At 46.5% G+C, this 22,573-nt stretch overlaps 1 long non-coding RNA gene and 1 pseudogene across 1 annotated transcript; both read right to left on the bottom strand.

Annotated features, from left to right (window-relative positions):
- Nucleotides 1-1,517: 1,517 nt before the first annotated feature.
- Nucleotides 1,518-20,405, bottom strand: LOC134760440 (uncharacterized). Its single transcript, XR_010137878.1, has 7 exons — nucleotides 20,120-20,405; nucleotides 19,575-19,661; nucleotides 6,583-6,664; nucleotides 4,110-4,282; nucleotides 2,391-2,464; nucleotides 2,098-2,238; nucleotides 1,518-1,587 (listed from the first exon to the last, which is right to left on the bottom strand). It is a non-coding gene; the product is annotated as an uncharacterized LOC134760440 (long non-coding RNA).
- On the bottom strand, nucleotides 10,934-11,948 carry LOC100452897 (N-lysine methyltransferase KMT5A-like; annotated as a pseudogene).
- Nucleotides 20,406-22,573: the final 2,168 nt, after the last annotated feature.

Below are 22,573 nucleotides of genomic sequence, written 5' to 3' on the forward strand. Positions count from 1 at the left end.
CATAGTGAGTGAGTTCCCATGAGATAGATCTGGTTGTCTAAAACTGTGCAGCACCTCCCCTTTCTGTTTTCCTCCTTCTCCGGCCATGTGAATTGCTGTTCCCTGTTCACCTTGCACCATGATCAGAGCTTTCTGAGGCCTCCCCAGAAGCAGAAGCTGCTAAGGTTTCTGTATAACCTGCAGAACCATGATCCAATTAAACCTCTTTTCTTTATAAATCACCCAGTCTCAGATATTTTCTTAAAGCATTATGAGAACGGACTTATATTCTTGGCCAGGGCCAACCCTTCCAGAGGCCTTTTGCATTGAGGTGGTGGGTATCTAGCCCACCCATTTTTCCTCTGGACTCATCAGCGTAGCAGACTTTGTGCCCCAGCTATCCACCCAGAGGACATCCACCAGAAGCACATGAAGAAGGACCTGAGTGAGCTGCTGAAGCTGATCGAAGCTCACTTTGAGAACAGGAAGTAGGAGGAGAGGGAGCTCAGTTCTCTTAAAGACAAGATTGTAGGCATCGAGTCTCCCCATCTAATGTTGCCTCAGGTCCCAGCCTGTTCTCTATCCCTTTTGTTTGGCCCCACCTCCTCCAAACAGCCTTCCCTGGATCTCCAAACCCTGCTCAAGGTGGGCTCTCCTTCAGGAGCCCTGCAGTACTCTGAGCTGCTCCTGCAGCCCTGGCTGAGTCTTCTTTGGTCTCTGCCTTTTCTCCCCACCAGACTGGATGCTCCTTGACATTAAGAGCTCAGTCTGATCAGTTTCCAGGCCACCACAAGGCCTGACTCAGGACCTGGCAATGGAATGACTGGTCACATGCCTGTTGTCCACTCTTCTCCTTGCGTCCTCCTCCCCAACCTATGAGGTGAACTTGAGTGTGACCTGCAAAATCTTATATTATTCTACTGCTGAGCGTGAAGGTTGCTGTGATTCCTTTTGTTTCTCTTTACCAAGCTTGCCTTTCCACAGCTGTGCTCCTCTGGCTTGAATGACCTAGCCACCTGTCTGAGCACAGAGCACAAAGCAGATGGCAGGACAGGGTGGGGAAGGGGCAGGGACAGTGGCAGAGCTCAGAAGGAGCCTGCCTGACATTTCCCAAACCATTGCAGGCAGTCTCGCCATTAGTAAGGTTGGATGTGGCATCTGCAAGTGCCCTGCTGTGGGCAGTCCTTATCTAGCCAGGGCACTCTCTGTGAGGCCCACCTGCTGTGGGGCTGTCTCCTGCTGAAAGCTGAAGGACTTGGAGGAAGAGCGCCACTGTCCTAAGACTCTGGGAAGGAAAATTCCCCATGAGTTCTCTTGTGGCTCTGTCAGGGTCTGGCACCTGCGATGCCACCTATTCCCCATGCACACCTGGGTGGGCTTTGCCTCTTCTCCATAGGCAAAATGGCAGGCCCAGCGGGCCAAGCAGCTGCGCATCTGGAATGAGTGGAAGCAGGAACAGCAGAACTGCCTGGCTGGGAGTGACCCTCAAGCCCAGGCCCACAGAGCCCCTCAGGCTCCCATCTCCTGCCGTTACAAACCTGGTATTTTAAGAGACTCTCCAGCCCTCATCTCTTCCCCAGTCTAGGCTTCATGGGACATAGAGAGACCCTGTAGCAAGTGGGAAAAACAGGAAGCAAATTTGTGGTAGTCAAGAAATGAAACTCGGCCAGGCACGGTGGCTCACGCCTGTAATCCCAGCACTTTGGGAGGCCGAGGCAGGCAGATCACGAGGTCAGGAGATCGAAACCATCCTGGCTAACATGGTGAAACCCCATCTCTACTAAAAATACAAAAAAATTAGCCAGGCATGTTGGCGGGCACCTGTAGTCCCAGCTACTCAGGAGGCTGAGGCAAGGGAATGGCGTGAACCAGGGAGGCAGAGCTTGCAGTGAGCTGAGATCACAACCACTGCACTCCAGCCTGGGTGACAGAGCGAGACTCCATCTCAAAAAAAAAAAGAAATGAAACTCTACCAGCCTGGGCATGGCAGCTTCAGAAAGCCAAAAAGGGGCAGAGCAGGGTGGCTGGTTGACACACATGTGAGGCCCACCCAGAGGCAGTGGGTGTTGTGGAGATAGGGGACCAGGAGCACTTCCCTTCTGATCATGCTAAACCTACCAGCAGGTGGCACTTTGCATACCCACAGACTTCTTCCCATTTCAGAGGGACTTCCTGAATCCAGCTCTTTTCCTGTGAAGCTTTCTTCTTGTGCAACTACTGAAGACATCACAGTAACAGGCCTTCTTGGGTAGCTCCCAGCTGGAGGGGATGATGGAAACTGACACTCAAGAATCTGGATCTGATTCATTTGCTCATTTTTCATTCATTCAATAGACTCCTGTGTGCCAGCCTTGTGCTGTAAGTATACACTCAGCAAACTCATTGCCCAGTGGGAAGAAAGGTGAACTTACCCATAAAGACCACCAGCTTCAGCCAAGAATCAGGGATTCCTGTCCTTGTCATTCATTTGCTGTCTTTCCCCTTTCTGAAAATCAGAAAGACGGGGTTCAGTGAAAGGAGGAGAATAGGAGGAAATTTGAGGAGGACACCCTAAAAAGAAGGCTTTGTCAAACATGATGCATTTTGGAGAATACATCCAGGAGGAAGGGGAGCAGCAGGGATTCCCAGGAAGTCCTGGCATATTTGTGAGGAATTAGGTGTCCACTGCAGCAGGCAGACTTTTGTTGGATTCCAGACAGATATTCCCAGCTGCTGTTGTTGTAAAACTGAGACCTCCTCATGCCCAAACCCTGAGCTGGTGCTCAGCCTCTGTTTCACTAGGAGGGGCTTGCTGGGGTAAGGGGCTGCAGGCAGAGCCTGGAGCATCTGGTCATCCCTGCAGCACCCCATCCCTGCCTCCAGCAGTGCTCAGGAGCTTCCCAGGGGGCTGGTGGAGCTGGAAGGTCTCTGTGTCTAGAGTCAGAGCTCTGGGTTTAAAGACCCAGCTTTGCCACATAGAGATGTGTGGCTTTATGCAACCTCTGAGACTCAGTTACCTCATCTGAGATGAATATTGCCTTCCCTGCTGCTTTAAGAAGCTCAAATGAGCCAAGATGGATCATGTCTATGTGCTACACAGCTGTGAGGTTGTTTGTCCCTGGGAACTCACTCTCAATCCCTGATTTTTGTCCCCCACTCCTCTGAGATCCTCCATTCTCAAGGTAGAAGGGTTTATGTCCAATTCATTTTATCTATTTAGTGAAAGCAACAAAACATTTTCTTAGATTTCTAAAGTTGCTGGCTTAGAGCTAGGCTAGAGTCCCTGTCTCTGCCCCTATGGTTACTGTACTAACCAAGCCTTTGGCATCACCCAGCTATCAAAATACTCCCAGCCCTAACTACCACACTCAAGTCCTAGTTAACCAGGCTGCCAATAGTAAGTGTCTGAATTATCTTCTTTTTTGTTCTGTGTCTCTCTTTGCCTTTGTGTTCTCTGCCTTCTCTCTGTGCCTCTTTTGTAGTCTTGGTCTTTCTTTCTGGGGCTCTCTCTCATGGTTTCCTGGTTTATCAGGCCCAGGTGGGCAACAAAACCTCAGACCTTCTTCCTCCCTGTAGTTTTGGAAAAGTCCCTGGGAGCGGAAGGCATTTTGCTGGAGGGTAGGAGTGCAGAGATTGGGCTGGGTGAGGAGAATGAGCCTGAAGAGAGGTGGAACGGACTGGTTAGGCAAAGAAGGGCGGGGCTGCTGGGATTCCCCGTGCCCTTGCCTGAGATTCCCCAGGGAATCCAGGTAGTTGACAGTGCAAGGTGTTGCAGCAACAAGAGCATAAGAAGCTAGTCTTTCTGCAGGCCTCGCTCCATCTCCCCCACCAACGGGGAATTTGGGGAGGGATATGGGTCATTCTAGCTAATTCCTCCAACTTGCCACTTCTTCAGACAGAAAAAGTGGAAAGAGGCAGACTGAGTGGGAAAAGAAGAAGATTCTGGCTGAGAGGAGGAAGGTTCTGGCCACCGACCACCTGAATGGAGATCAGCTGGGAGGTGTGGTCCTAGCACACTGCCAGCATCTGCTTGGGGAGGGAGTAGCTGCCTGGCCCAGCACTCCGGGGAATTGCCGGGGTCTCAAGAGGTGTGGCTGTAGCACCCCAACCCCAGAGTTTCTCTAATAATTGGTAGAAAGGAGGGTACTCACAGGAGATACTGCCTGCGTGAGGGGCACCTGGAATCCTCCTGGGGCAGGTCAGAGACTGCGCCCTGGGAAAGAAAGACTCTGTCCCCTAGCTGAGATGCTGCATGTGCCTGGACATGGGCTGTCATGAGGCCACCAGCCACTCACACCGTCTCCTGCATTGCAGATGCACCATCCTCGGGAGGTGAGGAAGATGAGAGAGCACAGTGAGGCTACATTTCAGGCACACAGGCTGGCTGGGGTGGGGCCTGCCTTCCACCCACCAAGCCCTTCCCCCAAGAGGCCAATAAGGGACTGAGGACTGGGGGACAAACTTCCTGGGGTCACACCAAGGGTAGGGGTCTCCTCAGGGTGAAGGAGGGGCCGGGCCGCTGGGATGGCTCTGATGCCTGGCCCTGGGCTCTGGAAGGCAGGCTGGGGGTGGGCGGCAGGGGACTCCCATGCTGCAGATGGAGAGACTGAGGCACAGGGCTCCAAGGCTTCCAAGAGTCATGAGGAGGCCAGCGCTGGCCTGTGGGGACTTTGATGTTGGCTCCGGGTGAGGTGGGCCACCACAGGGGTGAGTACAACCAGGCATGGGGGCTCAGGTGGCTGCTACGGGGTGGCTAGAGTGAACAGTTAAGGGAAGCAGGAGACAACTGTCACAGTCCAGCAGGAGGGGAGGGTGGCTGTGGGGGCTGTACGGAGGATGCTGCAGCACTTCTCAGCAGATGGGCTGTGGGTGTGAGAGAGCGCTCAGGGGAACCATGCCCAGCCATTTTGGCTTGGAACAGTCGCGGGTGGACTTTGCCCAGCCATAGTGGAGACAGTTGGGATGTGGAGTTCTGATACTGGAAATGCTAAGAGATAAGCAAGTGCTGTTGATGGTCCTTGTGGGACAGATGTGTGGGGATAGTTACATCTTGGGGACAGATGGTGTATGGCCTGAGCCCTCTGGGGTGCAGCAGGCAAGGAGGTAAGAGGAACCAGCCAAAGAGACAGATCTTGGGGGAAACCCAGGGTAGTAGATCCCAGGAAAGGATCAGATCTGGGTTAGGATAAACATTTATCCAGTTCAGCTGCCTGTGCAGCTCCTGCCCCCACCACACACCCTGGTGCCATTGCCCTGAGTCCCTGCTTGCCCCTGCCCACCCGGCCATCCCAGGCAGGTGTTAGGTGTTTCTGTCCTGGTGGGCTCAGGCTGTGCGGGTCACTGGAGGGCCCCCTGTCAGAAGACACTGTCTGGCAGTGGGCAGCATTGAGTCACTGTGGTCTTCCAGTCCTGAGAAACACCCTGCCAGAGCCTGCTGGGCTCTCTCCGTCACCCCAGGGATCTCCGACCCCCAGCCTGGGAGTCCTGAGAGGGTAGATCAGAGCTCTGGGAGGTGCCTCTTCCTAGTGTCTGTCCACATTATATCCACCTGTGCTTTGGCAGCCCCCTCTTAAAGGTGGGCATATCTCTGAGGGTGGATGGCATGAGGTCATTGTCAGGAGGAGGCTACCTCTCCCCTGTCTTGGGGCCCTAATGCCTCCATCCTGGGGGATGGCACTCCAGACTCCCCATGAGACAAAACAGGGAGATGGGTCCCACCTTAGTCCCTAGGGGGGAAACAACATTGGGCTGTGAGGGTGGGGGTGGAGGCAGCCCTGGACTTCAGGAAGAGGAGGAGGTAGGGCTTCAGGCGCTATCCTCACCCGTTGCCTGCCAGGGCCTGGAGCTCTGCAGAAGGTGGTGCAGGGTCTCGAATTCCAGTGTGGACTGATGCCACCTGGCTGCCTCTGAGGCTCCTGGTTCTGCAGGTGTCTGGGAGTGTCTCTTGGTTAACTGCTTTCAAGGCCTCTCCTGGCTCACTCACACAGCTGGGCTGCCTGATGAGTTCTGGGTCTCCCACTTGGTGGGCCTGCCACAGTGTGCCTCTCTAAGTAGGTGGGGGCTCCCCCTACAATGCCCCTTTGCCCTGAAGGCTCCCAGGCCCAGCTGGAGCACCCTGGGCCTCAGCAGGAGCGGCCATTTGGAGGAAGAAGAGGCAAAGGAGAGAAGATGCATGGCCCAGCTCTGAGGGTTGGGGTTGGGGGACTTTGTGTTGAGCTCCTGGGAGGCTTATCAAGTCCAGGCAGAGATGCTTGAAAGGCCAACATTCTCCCTACAGAGTAGGGTAAACTGAGGCTGGATGGTAGGCAGGGGCAGCCTTGGAAGGGGGTTGGGCTGGATGGGCCTCTGCTCCCCACCTCTGCCATGGCCTTCCTGTGCAGCTTTGCCAGAAGTGCCCCTAATGGACTCAACCCCAATTAATGGACAGGAAGCTGCTGCCATGCCAGCCACCCAGCCCATTTGCTTTTTGCTGCCTGGCCATTGGCAACCCCACTTCCTCCATCTCTGGGTGGAAGAGCTGCAAGTCTTCCTCAGAGAGCACCACATCAGGGCAACAAGGTGTGCCTGGAGGTAGGGGTGGAACCTGTGGGCAGCAGGGCAGGGCCTGTGGTCCAGTTCTCTCACCTGACATCTTCTTACTGCTATACCACGAGCAGTGGAGCCTAGTCACGGAGAGTGTGGTAACCTCAGGTTATGTCCACTGCACCTGCAGGGTGGAGAACCAGTTCAGCAGCATCAGCAGATGTACAGTAGCACCTACTATGAACCAAAGTCCAAAATAAGATGCACACTTTCCTGATGTAAGAATACACATTTCAATACATAAAAATGTGTCCCTCATAATTCTTTCAAAAACATCTGCTTTTTTCTCTGCAACGTTGTGTTCTCTAAGTTATCACACTGAGTGAAGAACTCCATGGTAAGCTTATCTTCACATACTTAACAAATATGATATTATCTTAACATCCACTAAAAGTTGTAGGACAAAGCCTATTTGAATTACAGTAGGAGGTATATGAAACAGGATGGGCTATTCTGAAAAATGTAGAGTTAGTTATTTCTGTATTTGTTTTCTATTAACCCATATTAATTGCTAATAAAAATATCTTATTTTATCCTGTGAAGTTTAAACCGATCAGTTGATAATGAAAGGGATCTTAGTTGAGTCTTCACTGGCTGGTTGCTGTTGCACCATAGGTTGATGTGCCACCATTGCAGCGACTCTGATTTCTTGACAATAGCATCTTCACTTGGGTGGCAGGTGGGCAGATGTGTGCCAGGGACTACAGTGCTGAGCTGTCCCAAGCTCCAGGTTTCAGCTAGTCTACCCTGTCACTGTTTAAAATTCTTTGGTGTTGTGTGAAGATGGGAATAAATGGCCCCTTAATGCTGAGAACAGCTGTGAGTGTATCCTAGGGTGATCCAACGGGTCCTGCAGTGGTTCCAGGGCCCTCTGTGGCTTCTGTCTCCTCAGTTTGTTAAGTGGATTTGCTGGTCTTGTGATCCAGGGTATGTGGGTATTGGAAGCTGAGGTCAAGGTGGGGAAGAAGGGTGATGGCCAGCTTCCTGGAGGGCACTGCCAGGCTATTTTCCTTGTGGCTCAGCAAGTTTCTTGCTTGAACTTGCTTCTTGTTAAGTGTTCCTGTGTTCTGAACACGAGGGTAAGAAAAGAAGAAAATCTCAGGGCAGTCTGAGCTCTGTGAGGTCTGCAAAGCTTATCAGGCCCTGAGAGCATGAGTATGGGGCTTCAGCCAAGGCCCTTGCCCATTCCTAGTTTAAAGACATTTTGTTCCTGACTAGCTGCCTCATGCATTATCTTCAGGTTCCTGGAATCTCTTATACAAAGAACGATATGTAGCCAATCGATAGCTTATATGTTTTAATGTATATTCCCGATAAACATCTTAGAAACTGCTCTTTTCCCTTTCTTTCTTTCCTTCCTTCCTTCTTTCCTTTCTTCCTTCCTTTCCTTCTTTCCTTCCTTCCTTCTTTCCTTCCTTTCTAATTGTGACATATTACTGACCTCAGGACAAAGGTGATGTGACTTTCCTGCATGAGCCCTGTTTGCGGAGAAATATTGACATTTCCCTGGCCCAGCATTCAGGTGTTGTGACTTTCCTCTCTCGTCCTACCAACAGGTGGGATTGTGACCTATACCTAGGCCCACGCAACAGTCATAATAAAGACTTTCTTACATGGAGTTAGCCAATAGGATAAATTTTGACTTTCATAGGTAGACTTAGTGCAACAAGTAAGGTCCTTGGTCTCCTAATTTTAAAAAGGTCACAGAAGATTACAGTACTCACACATATTTTATAAAGCCTTCGGGTTGTATGAAGAGTGAAAGCAGGGCCCAGCGGACAGGTGAGAATGTGACTCTCATAGGCACATACAGTCAACAATTAGGATTGTCACCTTCACACAATCCATGTGAAGTGCAGTGGAGTGCAGCCCACTGTTGGAATTGTGACTGTCATATGTGGATCTGGCAATAGGCTGGATGTTGACTAATTTCTGCATCCATGTCACAAGCACAATGTTGACTACTGTACCTAGACCAAGCCAAAAGAAGATATTGACCATAGCTAGGCTTGGGGCAATCAGTAATGTCCTGGGTTTCCTGACTGCACAGAAGTCTCAGAGGACTATGAAATTCTAGCATTTGGTATAATTCCCTCAGATGGTACAGAATATGTCAAAACAAGGCTTGGCCTACAATTTAAATTGTGACTCATATGTATATCCAGTCAAAAGTTAAGTTTGTCACCCTCACATATGGACAATGCCCACTGCTGAGGTCCTGAATCTCTCATGGATGCAGTCCACAGTTGAAATTTTGACTGTCATATATGGATCCAGCCATAAGTAAAAGTTTTTCATAAAATTCAACATTCCTTCACGTTAAAAATCCTCAACAAATTAGGCATTGAAGAAACATAACTTAATAATAGCCATCAATGACAAAATCACAGAAAACATCCTACTGAACGGACAAAAGCTGGAAGCATTTTACTTGAGAACCAGAAAAAGACAAGGATGCTCTCTCTAACCACTCCTATTCAACATACTGAATGAGTACTAAAAATCCTAACCAGAGCAATCATGAAAGAGATGAAAATAAAAGACATCCAAATGGAAAGAGAGGCAATCAAACTATCTCTGTTTGGAGACAATATGATTCCAAACCTAGAAAACTCCATAGTCTCTGCCCCAAAGCTCCAAAGATAAACAATTTCAGCAAAGTTTCAGGATGCAAAATCAATGTGAAAAAATCAGTAGCATTCTTATACACAAACAAAATCAAAGCTGTGAGCCAAATCAAGATTGCAGTCTTATTCACAATAGCCACACACACACAAAAAAACTAAAAATACAGCATACCAAGGTGGTGAAAGATCTCTAAAATGAGAATTACAAAACATTGCTCAAAGAAATCAGATATGATAAAAACAAATGAAAAAAATATTCTATCATCATAAACAGAAAGAATCAATATTTTAAGTGGCCATACTGCCCAAAGCAACTTACAGATTTAAAGCTATTCCTATCAAACTACCAATTATATTCTTCACAGAGTTAGAAGAAAAGCTATTTCACAATTGTATGGAATCAAAAAAGAGCCCAAATAGCCAAGGCAATTCCAAGCAAAAGGAACAAAGCCAGAAGCATCAAGTTACCCAATTTCCAACCATACTACAAAGCTATGGTAACCAAAAGAGTATGGTACCGATACAAAAACAGACACATAGACCAATGGACCAGAATAGAGAGCCTGGAAATAAAGCCACAAACCTACGACAATCTGATCTTTGACAAATTTAACAAACATAAGTAATTTGGGAGAAAGCTCCCTATACAATAAATGGCACTGGGAAAACTGGCTAGCCATATACATAAGATTGAAACTGGATCCCTTCCTTATATATAAAAATCTACAGCAAAAAAGAAAGCTCTCAAAACCCACAGCCACTTCACTCACTTGAAGACATCTGTAAGTTGTTTTCTGTGTTTTTTATTTATTTTATTAAAATAAACTTACTGTTTGCATTTCTTTTTTATTTATTTATTTTTTTAATTATACTTTAAGTTTTAGGGTACATGTGCACAATGTGCAGGTTTGTTACATATGTATACATGTGCCATATTGGTGTGCTGCACCCATTAACTCGACATTTAATATTAGGTATATCTCCTAATGCTATCCCTCCCCTCTCCCCCCTCCCCCCACCCCTTTGTAGGGACAGTTTGCATTTCTATAAAGAATTAACCCAGTTTCAGGAAACCCTGTTGCAGCAGGGAAGGTAAACAACAGTTTCCCTGCGCACGTCTAGTTTCATTATGCACCCTGATGCTTCAAGATGTTCAGAAAAGCAGCAGCTTGGAAGAGTAAATCTATGTCTGGCCAGTGCTCAGGGCCACAGGCTCAGTAACCTTTGCAGAAAGCCAGAGGGGAAGTCTAGCTTACTGTGAAACCTTTTAAAAACATATTCACAGGCTTCCGTGAGTGCCTGTTCAGACTTTAGGAGAACATGGGCCTGGAAACACCCCATCCAGGCAGTTGAGAGGCAGCGTCTTCCTCACACCCTGTCCTTGGACGTTGGGGTGTCGGTGGACAGTCCTGGTTCTTCCACTGGAGAAAGGAGATCATGTTCATGTTTGACTTTCTTCTAAAACCTGTGCTGTGTCTTTGACTGCATGCCTGGAAGCACAAACGTTTGACTTCATGCAAAAAAAGTCCAAAAACAACTAGAAAAGTTTTGGTAATATAAGTTCATCTCTTCAAGTCCACCTTTGAAACCTGTAACATATATTTAAATACTACAGTGAAAAGGCATCTTAATATACTTTTTAAAAGCATCTGAAGTAATCTGCTAAGATTAAGTGTGTAAAAAAACATTGATTCCCTTTGAGGGCACTTTGTCCTTTGAAGAAGGGAAGGTGGGGTACAGAGGGCGCCCGGCCCAGGGTTAATGCTTCAGGCACCGGTTGGCTTCCAGGGAGCCTTGGGGCGGTCCCCACAGTAATACAGGGGCTCCTCCCAGGCCTCACTGTCTCAGGAGGTGATGAGGATGACATGAGGTAGCTGTCGATGTCCTGCAGTTTGGTTTGGCAATTCCCACATTTGCTGTGATTGATCAGTCTTCCTAAGGGATTTGTGTCTCTAGTTGCATCCAGCAGGTTTTGCTCAGATACTGAAAACGGTAGATGTAGCAGCTCACAGAGGCTCCTGTGCGTAAGAAGCCTCCTGCATCTTGGCGTCGCGATCTTGATGAGGCCTCGTGGTTATTTCACCACAGTCACTCTGGGAGAACTGCTTGATGGCGATCGCATCCCTGCCTTTGCCATCAACGAGGTCAATCTTCATTCCTTCTTTCTTCCCATCTGCAATCAAATCATCTGGTATTTTCCTTTCTTCAGACTGCAGCTCACCTTTGCTCTTCCTGGAGCTGCTTCGTACAGGGTAGAAATCCGAGAGTTTGCGAGTCTGTTGCGTTTTTCCTTGAGCTTTTTTCCGGAGTGGGGGATGGTGGGGCTCTGTGCCCTTGAAGGGCTTTCTCAGAGCTTGCTTGGCGATGCTGCATTGGTGGAATCACAAAACGAGGTTAGAGTTTTGGGAGGTTCTGCTGTTTCAGATTATTGGTTTGGAAAAGGTGCCAGGGGACTTCTGGCATGTCTGATCTTCTGTTCCGCGGACTTCCTGGTGCTCCTTATTTCATTTCCTTTCTCTTCTCCTTTCTTCGAGATTCCGGCTAATGGTTTCCTTGGCATTTGACTCGGTGATGTGTAACTGAGCTCTCTTCCCGAAGCGGGGAACGCATTCCAGAGCATTTGTTGGGGCTCAGGTAGGAATAGATCTTTGATTGCCCGGTGAATATATTCTCCCCGTCCGTGCGGGGCTCCCCGGGTCCCTCCACTCCACCATCTCCAGCCCGCGCCGTCGCTACCATCGCCGCCTCCACCGCGCGGGGCTTGGGCGTCTTTTTGCCCATAGCCCCGCCTGGCCCTCGGAGGAACCCCGCGCTCTCTCAGGAGTCGCCACCGCCGCTGTGGCAGCTGATGCCGCCGTCACTAGTGCCCCCGCGGCTCCCCCTCCCCCGGGTCCGGGCGGGGCGGCCCTGAGCACAAGACACAGGGAGGGAGGCGCAGAGCCCTGTCCTCTGCGGCCCCGCCCACTCTCCACTGCCATTGCCCACCATCCGGCGCCTGGCCCGGGGAGGGGGCTCAGTTCAGCTACTGTGGAAAGCAAAGTGGGGATTTCACAAATAACTTAAAACGGAAGTACCGTTAGACTCAGCAATCCTATTATTGGATATATACTAAAGAAACAGAAATCTTACCATAAAGAGACGTCTATGGGGGTACAGGACAGAAACCCCTCACCTCCCAGGCACCTTCTGGGCTAAGTAAGACTTGAAAATTTCCTGCGAGGCTCCCTGCATGGGGCTCCTAAGCAGGCGCTGGCTTCTGGAAGGATTAAACAGTTTTCATGAACCTAAGCCTCTCTTCTGTTGTCTTCCGTCAGATGGACAAGCATGGAGGCCAGAAAAACTTGATTCTTTGTTTTCATTTTAAACGAGAAGTTGACTTAAAAAACAAGTCGCCGGAATTGGAGGGAAAACTATTCAGGATTCAGTTTTTTTCTTTACTTCCTTACTTCCCTTCCCTTCCTCCCTCCTTTTTCCCTCCCCCCTCTCCTCCCCTTTTTTCTCTTTTCTTTCTTTCTTTCCTTCCTTCCTTCCTTTCTTTCATCTTTTCTTTTCTCCTCCTCTTCCTCCTCCTCCTCCTTCTTCTTCTTCTTTTTAGAAACACCTTTCCCTACCTAGAGACAGACTGTCATATATGGAACAGATATGCAGAAAGATTAGTTACAAAATTTATTTGAATTTATAATAAAAAGCATTAAAATTGTCCAGTGTAAAAACGTATGCAAAAGTTTTTACATTGTTGCAGATTTTTGTTTTTTTATTTGTGCTTGTTTTGGTTAAGACCAATTAAGTTCCTCTTCAAAGCTTCCTTAGTCTTTCTTGCTCTGTACACAGCCCTTCCTGCTTAATCTGTTAAGGAGCACTTGTTTCTCTGCTTAATCTGTAACTAGCAAACCTCTTACTCTTACTCTGTAAACAACCTTTCCCCGTGCCCAGACATGCCTTGTACTTCTTCTGTAAACAACCCTTCCAGCTTAGCAAAGTACAGCCTCTCCCTTCCCGCCTAATTAGCCATACTCAATTTCAAACAGTAGCCAATAGGGTTAGCTTAGACTGTGCAGTCCGACTCCAGCTAATGGGGAAAGGACACAGAAACAGGAATTGCATTAGGGATAAAAACCCCTACCCTACCCCGCTAGATGTGCTCTTGCTGTAGCAGGACGAGTCGCAGACAAAACTCCTCAGACACCTGATTAAAGAAGGAAGAGGTTTTTATTTGGCCGGGAGCGTCGGCAGACTTGCATCTTAAGAGCCCAGCTCCCAGAAAAAGAAATTCCTAGCCCCTTTAAGGGCTTACAACTCTAAGGGGTTCACGTGAAAGGGTCATAATAGATCAAGTAAGCGTGAGGAACGTGACTGGGGACTACATACATCAGCTAACAGAACAAAAAGTTTTATAGTGCTTTCTCATACAATGTCTGGAATTTACAGATAACACCAGTAGTTTTGGTCAGGGGTTAATATTATTATTATTATTATTATTATTATTTCAACCACCAGGGCCAGGTGGTGGCGCCAAGGTCGTTTAGCTATTTATCTTACTTCTGTTTCTTTCCAACTTACTGCTTTCTCCCGTCTTATAAACTAGGGAAAAGGGGAGGTTGGGGAGAAGCTGGGAAGGACAACAGAAGTGGTGGTCTCATTCCATTGCAATCAGAAGGAAGCAGGCAGCACCCTTCTGCAGAAGTAAATGTATCCTGCTGAGAAGTTTTCTAAGTGCTGGTTTTCTTTGTGGCACCAAGCACTTGTTTCTAACATCAGTGAGGGCAAAGTAATTACTAGTAGATGAGGGTAAGGGCTGAGTGAGGAGCCACTGAAGAAAGGGACTCTGTTCCCACTCTATCTCCACTGGATGTCAATCAACACACACCATTTAGTAAAAACAAGCAGGCACACAGAAACTGCAGTATGCTTGTACACCTACATCAGATACTTTCTGAACAGTAAAGAAATGGGGGTCGAGTGTGGCGGCTCATGCTTGCAATCCCAGCACTTTGGAGGACCGAGGCGGGCAGATCCCCTGAGGTCAGGAGTTCGAGACCAGCCTGGCCAACATGGCGAAACCCTGTCTCTACTAAAAATACAAAAATCAGCTGGGTGTGGTGGTACACATCTGTAATCCCAGCTACTACTCCAGAGGCTTAGGCAGGAGAATCGCTTGAATCCCGGAGGTGGAGGTTGCAGTGAGCCAAGATGGTGCCACTGCACTCCAGCCTGGGCGACAGAGCCAGACTCCTCTAAAAAAAAAAAAAAATTAGAAGAAAGAAAGAGAGAGAGAAAGAGAGAGAGGCAGAGAGAAAGAAAAGAAAGAGAGAGAGAAATGGGGAAGGAGAAAGCAAAGGATAGAGAGAAGGATACTCTACCAGTCTCTACCAATCAGGTTATGATGGAACCATATAGTGTTTTTCACATGAGAATGTCTTCTTGGTCTGTGGGGACAGAGTTCTAAGGTAAAGTAGCAGGTGTGTTCTTAGTAGACACCTTGTCTGCTGCTGGAACACATACATTCTATCTTTGTTCCCCATTTCCAGCTGTGCAGGTGTGTCTGTTTTACTGATTGCTGCTCATAAAACTGGAATCTGGTCTTTCTCATGAACAAACCCTGTCATTCAATGTAGGCTTCCACTAATTCACTAAGTGATATGTGCCTCCTTCCTTTCAGCTGCAGTCCAGCACCATCCTACCTGCTACCTTCAAATACACAGGATCATTGTCCTTAGTTTGGTTTGTTTGTTTGTTTGTTTGTTTGTTTTTTGAGACAGAGTCTTGTTCTGTCTGTTACCCAGACGGGAGTGCAGGGGCACAATCTCGGCTCACTGCAAGCTCCGCCTCCCAGGTTCACGCCATTCTCCTGCCTCAGCCTCCCTTGAGTAGCTGGGACTACATGTGCCTGCCACCATGCCTGGTTAATTTTTTGTATTTTTAATAGAGACGGGGTTTCACCGTGTTAGCCAGGATGGTCTCGATCATCTGACCTCGTGATCCGCCCACCTCCGCCTCCCAAAGTGCCAGGATTACAGGCGTGAGCCACCGTGCCCCGCCTGTCCTCAGTCTTGATTCAAACATTTCCTTGGCCCCAGTGGAGCCTGAAAGCTTCAGCTTCACAAAATTTCCTGTGAGGCTCCCTGTAGGGGGCTCTTAAGCAGGCACGGGCTTCGGAAAGGATTAAACATTTTTCATGAACTTAAGCCTCTCTTCTGTTGTCTTCCGTCAAACAGACACACATGGAGGCTAGAAAAACTTGATTCTTTGTTTTCATTTTAAACAAGAAGTTGACTTAAAAAACAAGTCGCCGGAATTGGAAGGAAAACTATTTAGGATTCAGTTTTGTTTCTTTACTTCCTTACTTCCCTTCCCTTCCTCCCTCCTTAGAGGTCCTAAGTCTGTGCCAGACTAGCAAACTAGCAAGCCAGTAAGGAGGTGGTAGAGCTTTGCTAGTGTTTTTATTACCATTCCTACAGCAACAGCAGCAGCAACAACAACTACTGCTTCTAATAGTGGTAATAACGATAGTAATGATGAATAACAACAGTAATTGTAATTGTTGATGTTTAGTTTATATATTTATAATTGACAATGTTCTATAATTTACTTTTAGTAACTTTATGGCATGTTACTTTTGGCATAAACCTCTGGACCCCTCCACATTCCACCTTAGAGATGAATTTCACCTATGGACCTATGGCTGCCCACCTGCTGGTGTGGGCCCTCTCTCCCCTCCACCCCTAGACCTAATATCTGGTTGACCTTCTGAGAAAACATAGTAGCCATGGCACTCATATAATCCATTTGATAACTTCCTGGAGTGGTTACATCTGCTGCCCGCCAGTGGTAGCCCACCACACCTCATGTTGGTTGACCTGGACTGGGCAAAGAGGAGCATCTCTAGGGAGGCTCAGGTCTGACCTTCTCTCCTCCATCATAGAGAAGGGATCTAAGCATGGACAGAGGAAGCCTTCCAGACCCACTCATACTCACTATTACCTGGCCTGTGGCCACCCCTAAAACAGGGGTGGGATGGCAGCTCCAACCACTTCCAAAATCCATTCCAGCCAGTAAGCAAGCCCAAGGAAAGTGGAGTAGAGGCAAGACACCCCCTGTCCCCTAGCCTTGGGGTGCATTGGTCACCTTCAAAAGCCCACAGGGTAGGTGGGGCCTCCAGTCCACTCTGCTGGCACAGGTAAACTATCGCATCAATACTGCAGGATTCACAGCAGGACAGTGATGAACATTGTTCCCCACACAGGGTGGAGAAAGAAAGAAAGGATGAACCTTGGCTGGGTGCGATGGCTTATGCCTATAATCCCAGCACTTTGGGAGTCCCAGGAGGGTGGATCACCTGAGGTCAGGAGTTTGAGACCAGCCTGGCCAACATGGTGAAACTCCGTTTCTACTAAAAATGAAAAAATTAGCCAGGCATGGTGGTGTGCGTCTGTAATCCCAGCTACTTGGGAGGCTGAGGCAGGAAAACCACTTGAACTGGGGAGGTGGAGGTTGCAGTGAGCCGAGATCGCACCATTGCATTCCAGCCTGGGCAACAAGAGAGAAACTCTACCCACCTCCAAAAAAAGTATGAACTTTAGGAGCGCCCTTGAGTACTGTGGGACAAACACTTACGACAATGATTTCAATAAATATATCAGAGTGAGGGAGCTGCTCTACTATGTAGGAAACCTCTACCCAGGAACAGTTTGTCTCTGAAGGGTTAACACCAGGCTCCGCAAGAACATGCATTACCTGATGGAGTGCCAACAGGACCACACTTTTTTTTTTTTTTTTTTTGTTAGCAGTTCTGATGAGCAAACAGAAAGGCTTGACCCTTTATCATGTACATGGTTCCTTGGGTCTAGTGGGTAGACTTAGATTTCACAGTGGGGCCAAAAGTTATGACTGTTTTTTCTCCGTGGTCTGTAACTGCCCTGCAAGCGTGGAGAAAAAAAGGTCTACTCTGCCATGGGTGGGGCAGGAACTGGTGGTTTGAACCATGAAGTGCACTTGTGAATCATGTGGCCTTGGGGTAGCTGGTAGAAACGTAGGACATAAACAGCCTTTTTCTCTTGGTTTGGGGTGTCAGGAAATGGGGTCTCAGTGCTTCAGTCATTTCAGGGTATGTGTTGGGGCCTCTAGGGCTCAAGGATGGGATGTTGCTGATTTACCGTGCAATACCAAGTACCCGGCATCTAAGGGATATAGATTGTGTGTTGAGAGGAGAGTTATAGAAATTGTTTGGAAATAGCTATGCTCCTGCTGTTGTTGAAGTGACAAAGAAGTGGCTGGCTGTTTCTGGGTTGGGGTGGAATGTCCAGAGCCCTGGGGACCAAGTATCATTGGAGGACTTCCATTCAAGTTCTATACGTTCTTGCAATTGCTAAACTTCAGAAAACAGAGGCGATAAAACTTTTTGTACCTGGTCTGGCCTTAGAGATCCACAGCCTCTCATCAATGACCCAAACTGCCCCATACTGGACACTCATCTATTACCATATACAAAAATCAACTCAAGATGGTTCAAAGACTTAACTCTAAGACCAGAAACCATAAAAATTCTAGAGGATAACTTCAGAAAAGCTCTTTTGGAAATTGGTTTAAGCAAATAATTTATGACTGAGACCCCAAAAGCAAACACAACCAAAACAAAAATAAGTAAATGGAACCTAATTAAACTAAAAACCTTCTGAATAGCAAAAGAAATAATCAGCATAGTCAACAGACAATAAACAAAGTTAAAGAAAATATTTGCAAACTATACATCTGACAAAGAACTAATATCCAGAATCTATAAGGAACCCCCAAAAATTAGCAAGAAAAAAACAAATAATCTCATCAAAAAGTAGATGAATAGACAATTCTCAAAAAAAGATATACAAAGAGCCAACAAACATATATAAAAAAGCTAAGCATTACTAATTATCAGGGAAATGCAAATTAAAACCACAATGAGAGATCACTTTAGTCCTGCAAGAATGGCCATAATTAAAAAATAAAAAATAAATAAAAATAAATGTTGGCGTGGTTGTGATGAAGAGGGAACACTTTTACACTACTGGTGGGAATGTAATCTGGTACAACCACTATGGAAAACGGTATGAAAATTTCTTAAAGATCTAAAAATAGAACTACCATTTGATCCAGCAATCCCTCTATGGGTACCTACCCAAAAGAAAAGAAGTCATTATATGAAAAAGACACATGTGCACAAAGTATGAAAAACTTTTACTTGTTACAGTATTAGTAAAAAAAGTGTTCTGGCAGGAACTAAAAAATGTCCAATCATTTATTAACTGAATGTCTATTTAATCTTATTAATATACTGCATACATGACAAGCTAAACGTCAAAACCAGATAGTTCAAAAAATTTGATTAAATAATGGATAATAATTTTAGCATTTTCTTGTTTTACCTCAAGCAGATATTGAACCCATTCTCATTGATTCATGCTCCTTACTTTAAACATGATGATTACATGCTGGAAAAAACTAGATTTTCTGGATTATCATTTTTGTATTTATTCAATGAGGCTTTTGAGGGAATCAGTACTGGGCCTGGACAGGAAGAAATCATGGTTCCCATGAATAAAGGTGAACAAATAAAATGGATTTAATTTTGCTGTAACTTTGGACATTTATCTCAACTATCTGGGCTAAACAACTGACTGTTTTCTTCTATATACCAAAAATAGGCATTTTGTATAGCAAAAGGCCAGTTTCACTGCAGGGAGCCTTGGGAAAAGGGAAACAGAGAGAGGGAGGATCCTGGGGCCTGAAAGATGAGGTTAGTAATCTGGCCTTCCCTGAAAACAGTGCCCCAAAATACAGCACCTTTAAACAATAAATTATTAATATCTCACAATTTGTTGGAACTGGAATAGGGGCACAGCTTTGTTGGGTGTCTCTGACTCAGGGTCTTTCATGAGGCTGAAGCTGAACTGAGGGAGAATTTGTTTTCAAGCTCATTCATGTGGCTATTGGCAGAATTCAGTGTAGACTGAGAGCCTATTTTTCTTTGTCTATTGGCCTTGTCACTCCTTCAGTTCTCTGCCATCTGGACCCATACACCCCTATGGGCAACTCATAGCATCAACATTGGAGCTTGCTTCTGCATTGTGAGGAATACAACAGAGAGACCCAGAGAGATACAGAGACAGGAACAGAGACTGAGGGAGCAAACACAAGACAGCATGAGTAGAAGAAAAATTACAACGTTTTCTTATATAATCCTGGGAGTCGTGAGAGACTGATGGTCTATTTTCTCCCACATTTATATCTTGAAATTGTAACCCTTAATGTAATGATATTAGGAAGTAGGAGATAATTAGGTCCTGAGGATGAAGTCCTCATGAATAAGATTACTGGCTTTATAAAAGGAATCTCAGAGAGATTTATCGTTCTCTCTACCAGGTGAGGTACAACCTGAAGTTTGCAGTCGGCAATTCAGAAGAGCTCTCACCAAAGGCTGACCATAGTGACATCCTGATATTCAACTTCCAGACTCTGCAACTATAAGAAATAAAATTTCATTGCTTTTCAGCCATACAGTCTATGGTTCTTTGCTATGGCAGCCTGAAGTTTGAGGTGTTATCCTACCATTTATCTTATATTTTGTTGGTCAGAAGTGAGTCACTAACGTCTTCATGCTGGGAGATTTTATGCAGCTGCTCACCTTATATATCAAGGTGAGGCACATGGGTCTAATTCTAAATATAAGGAGAAAACACCAGAAGGCTTAATGTCAGAAAATGGCAATATTTGAATTTCATTTAATTTCAACATCTCATGGCACAAAATTAAAAATAAGGCACAGAGAGAAAATGACTCTCCCAAGATCACACTGCTGGGCCCCAGGCCTGTTTAAATTATATATCATGCCACCTCCCATCCCTTATGGTGATTTTTGCATCTTTAAGTTTGCGCATTATCTACTTGTGATGCCATACCATGGGTTTTATAAGTTTTACCTCATATAAACCTGATGAGTTTCCCAGGAAGAAGATTCTAGCATTGTTACCATTATGCATGTTGGGTGACAGAGAAGGTCCTGAAACACACACTGACTTGTCTAAGGTCACAGAAATAGTAAGACAAGATGCTCTGACCCAGGTCTGTCTCAAACCTGGGTCCTCGACCACATCCAGCTCTTCTCAGGAAGCTGAGAAAGGGACTAGGGGCTGGGTTCTCATAATTGTGAACAGGTGAGGAGTTTACATGGGAAAGGAGGGTGAGCAGTCAGGGGCCCAGCAGGGCCTGTGGGTCGGTCTTGTTGAAGGAAGGAGCCCAGGTGATGGAATCTTGAAGTGACCTCACTTCCTTAGTTACAGACTCCAAGAGAATTTAGAACTCTGGTAAACTGGGACCCTCATTTTAGAGATATCCCTGTGTTTAGTAAGAAGACTCTGAAGACAGCAAGATGTTTTCCTGCTGTGGATTTCTGAGGCTCTCACCTCAGGGAGGCTTGAACTGACAGCATTTTCTTATGACGTAGACATTGGCTCATTCGTCATCCCTGGCTCTTCTGGAAAGGGGCACCCACAGGTAACAGAAGGCCATGCAGGGCAGGCCCATCCAGGTCAGGCCCCACCTTTGATATCATCTGGGCAGCCCTACACCTCTCCTCAGCACCATGTCTTGTGGGAAAGAAAGAGATAATGGGTCCTTTTCTGACAGGAGCAGGTTTCCAGCTGTTGAGAAGCTAACACGTCTGTCAAATTTATACCCCAGGTTATGGCTGGCAGGATAGAAAGTTGAGTGCTGGGGACCACCTTTATCTGTTCAGATGTTTATTCAAAAACTTTAAGCTGTCATCTGGTTTTCTCCCTGGCAGGAGGTCAATGCAAATGTTCCTTTGTGCCTGATCTAGGGGGCAGAATTTCTAACAGGGGTGTCCCCTGTGGGGAAAGCCAGGCATGCCACTGACAACTCTTGGCCAGGCTTCTAGGCACTCTCTTTGCTGAGCTCCATGCAGGAGATCCATGAGGAGCTGTTTGATGAGTCCAGCTACTTTATCTCATTGGACAAAGAGCAGATAGATGCACCATGCCAACAACCATGGGCAGAGCTGGTCTGGGGTGAAAGTGGGCACAGTGGGGTCTCCAAAGAGACCCAAAAGACCATAGAAGGCCCAAGATCCAGACCCAAATATGAGGACTCCCTGGAAAATGTTTTACAGCTTTTTCAATTAAGTGTCCCACAATTCCTTCCCAAAGGAATCTGGCGTCCATTAGTCCATAATAGCAACTTAGGTGCCCAGTCACCAGTCATATACTTGTAGGAATATCAAAGAAAACACTTTTGTGCTGTTTTTACTTTACACTAGGCCACAAGTGTCTTTGCAGGTTGCTACTATGTTTGTTGTTTTAACTACCCACCCCAGATACCTCCTGCAGCAGGCAGCTTCAATGCCTTCTCTGCCAGAACTTTTCTAAGATTTAAAAATGTACACTGTTACTAGAGAAGGGTTTTATCCAAATAGCGGAGCTTAAACAGAAAGGGTCTTATGTTACTCTATGCATTAGTCATCTCACAGAACTCATCCCTGTGGCCCCATCAGGGCAGGAGCTGTGCCCTCATATGTCTTCATAATATTTCATAAGAGAGAGCCTTTTTCTCAGTAATTTAGCTTTTTAATGCTGATGGAGTCTGACATAATAAATTCTATTTCCATTTCACTTATGCTTCAGGGAACATCTTACGTGTGTCCTAATAATAGGCTATGAGAGTTTGCTATGGCTTCCATAATACAGTAGCACAGGCTGAAGTGCTTTAACAACAAAAATTGAGTTTCTCACAGTTCTGGAGGCTAGAAATCCAACCTGAAGCTGGTGGCTAGGTGTTTTCTCTGAAGCCTGTCCTTGGCTTGCAGATGATCATCTTCTATCTCTGTGTCCATAAGATCTTCTCTTGTGCTTTTCTGTGCCCTGACTCCTCTTCCAATGAGGGCCCCAGTCATGTTGAATTAGGATGCGTCCCAATGAATTCACTTAACCTTACATTTGCAGAGACTATATGTTCAAATATAGTCACATTCTGAGGCACTAGGTGTTAAAACATGAAAGTATAAATTTTGGGAAGGGAACACAATTTAGCTCATAACATGTACTAATCCCTGGTAGATGACAGTCTCCCAGGAAAGAAATGACTCAGTGAAAGAATAGGCATGTGTAAAGTGTGAATAGCTAAAGCTGGATTGTGTTCCAGAAGGGCTGTGACAGGTACACTGCCAACAGGAGTTTCTGAATGTATCTGCCATTTTGGATCCAGACTCCCCTGGATGTAAACCTTCTTTGAATTATTTGACAAGCTGGTATCATTGTGGCAAAGAAAATTATGTTTCTATTTCCACTTTTCCAACTGGTATGTTTGAGTTACCTTTCAGTTGTTTTATTCTTATTTGGGTTTTCTGTTTACTGAGTTAT

This window comes from Pongo abelii, chromosome 18, assembly GCF_028885655.2.
Source record: "Pongo abelii isolate AG06213 chromosome 18, NHGRI_mPonAbe1-v2.0_pri, whole genome shotgun sequence".
NCBI lineage: Eukaryota > Metazoa > Chordata > Mammalia > Primates > Hominidae > Pongo > Pongo abelii.